The sequence below is a fragment of the Notamacropus eugenii genome, chromosome 2, assembly GCF_028372415.1.
Source record: "Notamacropus eugenii isolate mMacEug1 chromosome 2, mMacEug1.pri_v2, whole genome shotgun sequence".
In the NCBI taxonomy this organism is placed as follows: Eukaryota; Metazoa; Chordata; class Mammalia; order Diprotodontia; family Macropodidae; genus Notamacropus; species Notamacropus eugenii.
Genome location: NC_092873.1, coordinates 393940693 through 393947553, shown reverse-complemented (window position 1 = coordinate 393947553; position 6861 = coordinate 393940693). Strand labels below are relative to the sequence as shown.

At 39.3% G+C, this 6861-nt stretch overlaps 1 long non-coding RNA gene across 1 annotated transcript; it reads right to left on the bottom strand.

Annotated features, from left to right (window-relative positions):
* Positions 1–3328: 3328 nt before the first annotated feature.
* On the bottom strand, positions 3329–6146 carry LOC140529109 (uncharacterized). The gene is made up of 2 exons (XR_011975426.1): positions 5868–6146; positions 3329–3562 (listed from the first exon to the last, which is right to left on the bottom strand). It is a non-coding gene; the product is annotated as an uncharacterized lncRNA (long non-coding RNA).
* Between the last annotated feature and the right edge of the window lie 715 nt (positions 6147–6861).

Sequence of the window (6861 nt, the reverse complement as noted above, 5' to 3'; positions counted from 1 at the left end):
CAAAAGCTGGATGACCACCTTTATGCAAGGATACAGGGAATTCCTGTGGGAGGTTGGAGTGTGTGATCACTAAGGTCTCTTCTAAGACTTTATGGTTCTGGGAGAAGTTTGGGTCTGGGTTTTGGAGAAGAGAGGGTGTTCCCCACGAAATGAATGGCTAGTTTAAAATCTCAGCATCAAGAAAGCAAATCATGGAGCCAGAAGTCAGGTCTAACTAGAGCTATAAAGTGATGCTACAAGCAATGAGAGATGTAAACAGCCTGAAAAGGAAAAAAGCAAAGAAGAGCCCCATATCCTCATTCTGCAACCCACCTTCGTTTTCCTTGGTCTTGTGGAAAATTATTATATTGCAAACAGCAGTTATGGGGTAAAAATAAAGCACGCTGCACCCATAACAATATTGAAGGTTAAGAAAAAAGTTATTTCCTCAAATAAAGTCAGATGGAAAAAAAGAGTCCTATGTATTAAAGACCTAATGAAGCATTAGTACTTTGTGGTCACTTTCCCTGTGGTTTCTGTATTTTATTATTCTTATCTATGATAAAAAGCCAAAGCCAAGAAAAAAAGTGACCCTCTGGGGCCATATCTCTCAATAGTAGCATTTTACATTAACATCTAAACAGTTGGGAATTTTTTTTTACAAAATAGACCATAAAAATCTACACTAATAGTAATAACAATTCTGTACTCTGGCCCAAGCACATGGAAGAGGTAAAAGACAAGTGACTCGTGACTCGGGGCCTTGAGCACCTGTAGATTGTCATAGCCCATTGTTACTTGCCAGGAACTGTCCTCCTCATTAGTCATGACGGCTCCCAGTCACAGGCAGCTTTATTATGGATGACTTCAATGTGGGCTCTTTTACAAGAAGGAGTGACTGGTACCCCTTCATGAATGCCCTCCAGGGATATGGCTGCTATTGTGATGTGAAAGGGTTGAGAGGTGATGAGTTGTTTGGATTTCCCTTCTTCATGACACCATGTCATTTAGGGCCAAGGTAGGTAGGTGCTATCAAGTGAACTGAAGAATTCTCTAATTACACAGTGACATTCTGCCTTTAATATGAACTTGGGACCAGATTCTTTGGGAGGTCTGCAGGATGAAATCCTAGTTTGGATACTACATATCTATCTATCTATCTATCTATTTATCTATCTATCTATCTATCTATCTATCTATCTATCTATCTATCTATCTATCTACCTATATGTGTATGTGTATGTGTATATATGTATGTATGTGTATGCATATATAAAAATATATATTTAATATATATAAATATATATATATACATCTCACCAAAATAAAGCCCCTCAAATGAGAGGTGTTTATTTGTTTAATCAGATAATGAGAAGTCATACAACCTTCTCTAGTAAATTGCATGATTTTAATTAACCAAAAATATTACCATCAGCCTCACCTACACTTTCTACTGTGATAGAAATAACATATCACACAATGGGGAATACCCTCACTGTAACTGCTCACTTGAACATTGTGAGTCATGTTTTTAACTTAAATAAATTATTAATTTGTCAATTAACTGATTGCTACTTGTATTATTTCAGACCTTGAACACACAGGCACCTTTAATTTGAATGGATGTCAGGCGGCCTTTTTTTTTTTATTGATATAGCTGCACTTTTGTTTCTTTGTCCCCCATCACTAGTCACCATAGAAAATGAGATACTTTCCCAAAATCCATCAGCTATGGATGTCATTGGTCTGAAGTATCTGAGATTATTTACCCTTTTTCCTCTTTGCCTTTTTAAAAGAGTCTTTGTTATGAACGATGATTTTTGGAGAGGGGAAGGGGAAGGCTACAGAATGAAACCTAAGTGATATAAAGATAAATTATGTTAACAAAAATCTATTGGGAAAAAGAAGAAAACCTTTTTTTAAATAATTGAGGAAGAAAGGTACCAGGAGTAGAACGACCAGACTCAAAGACCCCAAGGTGGAGGCAAACTCCTACCTCCCATTCTTAAACCATTTTTACTATTTAGGGGTCTTTCTTCCCAAATTCTTTGCATATACACACACACACATATAATACATATGTGTGTATATACATATACATATATACATGCATACATGTGTGTGTGTATACATCCAGTCTACCAGTGATTGCAGATTTCGGGAAAATATCTAGATCTCGAAGGGATTGCATCTCTATCTGTAATGCCCAAAGCCTGAGACCAAGATGCAGGCTCACTCTATGACACATCTTTACCACAGCTACCTCCTTTCTTCTTCCTTCATCCCTTATTCTGCAGGTGAACACTCTTCCTTCTAGCCTTCACCAGGGCCTGCCCCACCCCAGGCATCAGGGGCAACCAACCTGACATCCTGGGGGGTTTTTTCAGGCCACAGATAGCAATGTAGCAACTTAGGAATAAGAATACGGCAGGACTACTGATGTCATAAGAACAACACACACTTGATGACTGCATGCCTTACAAGACATTTCCTGGCAACTTGAGCTGTTAGAGTGGGTGGTAAGTCAATCTCTCAGACTTGTAACTGCTGAGACCCAAGTAGTCTTTGGGAATTCTTACTTACACTTTTGTGCCTTCTTGATTCCCCTAACTCCTAGTTTCCTTCCACCCAAAATTAGTTGGTATTTATTCTAGATCTACTATGTTATGTGTTTATATGTTCCTTTACTTATTATCTTCCCAGATTGAAGATAATTTCCCAGTGGGAAAGAAATATTTAGTATCTGTCTTTGTATTCCCAGAAGCAGGAACAGTGTCTAGCACAGTAGACACTTGACAAATGCTTGCTGACTGATTGATTTTGAGACCATGGAGAAGTCCATCTCCTGTCACTACAAGGCTAAGCATCTCCATGAGAAGATGGCAGAGTATGACTAATCTCCAGGTCTAGTACACTGGTATTTAGTAGAAATTCCATCCATTTGATCTCTCTCTTCTCCAAGCAATTGGCTGTGACCCTGATGAGAAGGACAACCGATAGCTCTATAAGGGCTTTTCTCACAGAGATCTTAGCCCTTGTAGCCATAAGTTAAGCCATGATGCTCTGGGCAATTTGCATATGTATGCTATCTTGCCACACAGGTGCACACTCTGATCAGAGCTGTAGGTTGGATAACTGAATAATAAAACTGATATCTGCATTTGTTTCCAATCAGACAAGCATGGGCAAATGAACCAACCGTGAGATAAGGCCCCCTTCCCACAATTCTAACTCCTGGACATTGAAAAAGAGGGTGGCGATGATGACTTGCCAATAGTCCTCCCTACCAGGATGTGGTATGGATCCGTGCCATGTTGTAAAATGCTTTGAGTTCTTTGAGAAACAGGAGCCATATCAATATAAAGTTTTATTACTATTTGACTTCAAAATAACAAATAACTTTAAAGAGAATTAAGTTTTGTTGCTTGGTAGCACTTCCTGATCACTCTCCAGATGTGCTTCATAAAAACAACTTGAGACCAGACACTCTTCTGTTGCTTCCCAGTATTGCCAAATTGTATGACTTGAAAAAGATACGCTGCATCAAGTGTTCTCTTTGGGGGAGACGAATTACCAGAGAAACCTATGGGAAGAAGAAAGGAAGCTATCCTTACAAGGACAAGAAAGAATGCCCAGGAGAGAACAATGGGGCTTGTATATGCTTTCCTGTGGCAGTCGTTTCTCTACAAGAAAGCTAACAGAAGCTTCTAACCTAATTCACTATCTCTTCCAGGTTGCTTCATGTTATGAGGCCCAGAAGGGTAGATCCTTTGGGGGTAACAGAAGTCCCTTGAAAAGATGCCCTCCTAATTGTTTTTCACTTTAAAACCAACAGAGAGAGAGCGGAGTTGAGGTCACCCTTACTGGAATGGTAATCAAGTACTACTGCTCTCATGCCCTTAAAAGTTTGCTCTTTAATATTATTTGAGCATCTTGTTCAGTTCAGCAAGTAGCAACTTCCCTCTCAATCACATCAGATTCAAATGTTTAAGTGGTTTGCCCAATTCATACAGGCAGTAAGTGTACAGGCAGAAATGAAGGATTGGAACTTAGAAATCACTTAATCCAACTCCATTTTGTATATGAGAAAGGTGGCAACTTGCTCAAGATCATATGGGTAGAAAGGAAAAAGGCAGGGTTAGGATTTGAACCTGGGTCCTGTGACAAAATCCAATGTTCATTCCAATCAATCAATCATCCAACCAACCAGCATTGCACTGGTCAATGAGGATGCAAAGTCAAAAATGAAGTAGTCCCACACCTCGAGGACCTTGTATCTTACAAGGGAAAACAATATGCAAAATGTATAAGAGGTAAATAATGGGTATTTTCTAGTGCATAGTTATCCTACTATTGCTGATTCCCTGAATCCCACTGTCATTGCAAATAATGTTGCCATTGGAGATGCCCTCTCCTCTTGTAAATCTTTTTTGAGGGTTATTGCTAAAGGGAGAAAAAAGGGGGAAAATTACTAAACACTTCCTCCTTCTACCATCTGCCATTACTACAATGCCTGGCAGCACCTTTGTGTACTTGCCAAGACTGTATAACACACTAGGACGAGAAAAGACTGACTGAGCATAGTTTGTGTACATGCTTATAAACACATGTGTACATATGTACACACATTTGAATGTATGAGTATACAAGTGGGTGTATATGTGTGTAATACCTAAATACATGTACATACACACACTCAGTCTATATGATTATCTTTTATATCTCAGAGATTCTTCTCTTACAGAACTTGCCTAAAGCACAATTGAAGTTTATATCCTTTCACCCATCCATCTATCCATCCATCCTATTATCCATTGGCCTATTCATTCAACAAATATTTACTGAGTACTTACTATGAATTGAATGTTGACAACATACCCAGGTACAAGGGGTGAGTAAGAAGTATGAGACATAGTCCCTGCCCATGGGCCATTTGTAGTCTAGTGGAAGGGACCCATAAGATGTGCATACACACACTTGAATAGTTACCTAACAACAGAAGTCAGCATATGACTAAGAGTCAGGTGAGTGATACAGATAATAATCACTCTGGGAGTTCAGGGCAGGGAGAACTTGAACCTGAACTTGGAGAGCAATTATTGAGATCACTATCAACTGGAGCCGCCAGGAAGATCCACAAAGGAGGCAAGGCTTGAGCTGGGTCTTGAATAATGTTTAGGATCTAAACAGGGAGAGGGGACAGTGGAAAGCATTTCAGGAAGGGGAAACTATGAACTAAGACATGGAGAATGGAGTATAGATGGTATGTTCAGTGAATGGTGTGAGCAGACTAGCCTTTCAGAGTGAAAGATAGTGGTAAGATAAGGACAGATTGTGGAGGGGTTTTAATGCTGGGATAAGACTCTGGAGACACTGAAGGTTGTTGGACACAGGAATATGATTAAAAAGGTATTTTTGGGAGATCAGTATGGCAATGTCATTCATGTGTAGGGAAGAATTCTATGAAAATGATGCCACCTTGATGTGATAGCTCTATATTCCCTTGTCATAATACTGGCTTGATACTGCCCAGAGCACAAAATGTAAGGTGTGGAAGGAAGTACAATCTCTTCTGTCTTGGAACCATATAAAACTAGTGCCCTTCTGGACTCCAAGTGGAAAATGCCCACTAAATTACCTGGTAGATAGCATGGCTTAGTGGATTGATGTTTGGTTTTAGAAACAGGAAGTTTTGGATTCACTTCTTGCCTTTGATACACACTCGTTGGGTAACCATGGCAAGTCACTTAATCTCTCAGTACCTCAGTCAGCTATCTATGACTAGAAGTTACAGATGAGTTGCTAAGAGAGGGAATTTCCACACAGGAGGTGTCCCTCCCACCCCTAACCAGGTCTGAAAATGTAAAAATAAAAAGGTGTTTACTCACACTTCAAGACATCCATGATTTCATCAGTGTGGGTATTCCTTCACTGACAGAGAACACAGACTGGCTCTTCCAGAATTGCTGTGACCCAAAAATGCATTTCCTTGAAGCCTCCTCTAGTGATCAGCCTCCCTTCTGTAGCTAGATATATTCTTGAACAGAAAGAGTCTGAACCATGTCAGCCTGGAGTTCCTTACTGATCTTAGATTCTCTCAGTGCAACCTTTCAAGCACCTCCAGTTACCTCGACACCATGAAAAGGCATTGGAAGAAGACTTTGTGCCTATGAAATAGGAACAAATATGCATCTATATTAAGGACAAATTGGAACTTTATCCATCCCTGTGCTCTCTAATGACAGTAACTAAGTGGCATAGTGGAGAGATTGTTGGACTTGGAGTCAGGAAGACATGAGTTCAAATCTTGCCTTAGATGTGTGACCTTACTCAAGCTGTTTAAACTCCCTCAGCCTCAGTTTCTTCAGCTGTCAAAAGGAAATAAAAATATCACCTATTTCATAGGACAATTGTGAGGATCAAATAAAATAATGAATGTACAGTGTTTCACAAACTTTAAAATACTATAGAATTGCTTAGTATTAAATCCCAGAGTCATTGTTCTCTCAATTCATTTTGCAACAGACTGATTGTGTACCCCATTGGAGTTTTCTGGCCTTCATACTGAGGGTTTCTTCTCATGGACAGGCCCAATGATCAAGATCAGAAGTATAGAACCATGTATTGTGTTATATTTAAACAAATCAAAGAAGTACAGACAATAAACCAGAATTCTGTACAGGGAATGAAAAAGGCAAAAAAAATATAAATGCAAGAAATTCTTAAAATATGTTTTAATCCAACTGAACAAACATTCATGAAGTTCCTACTGCTTTCAAGGAGCACCATCCTTCCTCGCAGAATCTCTAAGAACTGGACTATCACCTACTATGATAAGCCATAGAATGTTAGAGCCAGAAGGAAGACGGACTGATAGAGAGT